At 41.1% G+C, this 1,464-nt stretch overlaps 1 long non-coding RNA gene across 1 annotated transcript; it reads right to left on the bottom strand.

Annotated features, from left to right (window-relative positions):
- Positions 1-466: 466 nt before the first annotated feature.
- Positions 467-1,073, bottom strand: LOC146964143 (uncharacterized). The gene is made up of 3 exons (XR_015034729.1): positions 998-1,073; positions 736-897; positions 467-563 (listed from the first exon to the last, which is right to left on the bottom strand). It is a non-coding gene; the product is annotated as an uncharacterized LOC146964143 (long non-coding RNA).
- Positions 1,074-1,464: the final 391 nt, after the last annotated feature.

The raw sequence follows: 1,464 nt of genomic DNA, 5'->3' as shown, positions 1-1,464 counted from the left end.
GTGAGATGGTAAGTGATCATAGAAAAATTCATTTTGTTCTGGCTGTAATGGATATTTAAGTCATTCTACACTGAAGAATATGGGCATAATGATACAGAGAATGACAGCACAGACCCCCTTGACCCTAAAACTGATGTAACTGTATGGCTAATGAATGACTTTAATAATAATAATAATAATAATAATAATATAGACTTAAGATAAACAGATGGATAGTTAGAACCAAAAAAAGACAATGAACCAGTTTACCACTTTAAAATGCATTTTATTTATGAAACATCTTGACAATGTAAACATTTTGTAGAAACAAAAAATAAAACATTATCTCAATCCCTCAATCCTTCACAATTCAAATGCACACAAGTTTTCCTTCATTGAGTTTTATGCTTCATTAACATAATTTGTTGTCTCTCTTTGGCAGAGACAGCCTAATGTTCAGTCTTCTACTGTATTCCTTCTATGACTTTGAGTTTGGTCTCAGATGAGAAGAGACACCAGTCCTCCCAGTGCTGCTCCACTACCGCCCACGCCAACCGTGGCACCCGTTGACAGACCAGCCATACCTGCAGCCAGACAACACACTTTAACAACTGTCCAGCAGAACATCAGTGGATTTATTTTGTACAGAGGAGATCAAACAACCTGGCTCGTCCTCAGTACGACCATGTCATTAATGTTTTATAGGGGAGAGGAGGGGGACATGACGCCCCTTTGATTATCAGTCCAGATGTTTACCTGCTGACTGCAAAACAGCCACCAGACCTCCTGCTGCCACTCCACCTCCATTAGCAACTGCAGCAGCTGACATCATGGACGCAGCGTAGGAGCCTGCTGCTATTCCAGCTGAGGTGAAGCCTACGGCCCCGAGGATAACAGGAGCAGAGGCGATGGACACGCCTGGACACACAAAACGACAGAGAAAGATTATTTGATACAGTAGATGATCTGACATGTTACCATATTTCATGTCTTAATGTTTAAAGGCATCCTATCTTACCTGCTCCAGCAGCAACAGCCACGTAAGTCACTGAAAGATGACACAGAAACAAGAATAAACATTAACGCTACAGCAACCCTGCATCTATTTAACATGCATTGGATTTGAGCCAATACTGGATGTGTTACTGCTGGTATGTGCAACAGTTTGCTCATAGTCATAGTTTTTTTCTAACACAACCACACTGCTCCCACCCAGCAGACCTAAACAATGCTGCTGATTCATCCTCTGTCTATCCTTCTTCTTTTCACCACTGACACTGAACCCTCCAGCTCTGTGCCAATTTAAGAAAAAAACAAACAAGCCCCAAACCGACACAAGTGCATCAAATACTTAACCGCTCCATTCCTATTAGAGATAATCATGCAAATATGGAAAGCAAGTGTGAAGAAGCAAAAAAAAGACATTATTGTCAGAGGAGTTATACTCACAGAGTCCCATAGTCAGTGATGAGTAGTGTGAGAACA

Source organism: Trachurus japonicus, chromosome 22, assembly GCF_045865225.1.
Source record: "Trachurus japonicus isolate A0001 chromosome 22, Traja_1.0".
NCBI classification, from domain to species: Eukaryota; Metazoa; Chordata; class Actinopteri; order Carangiformes; family Carangidae; genus Trachurus; species Trachurus japonicus.
Note: the sequence above shows the minus strand (reverse complement) of the source record. Positions and strands in the feature narration are given on the sequence as shown.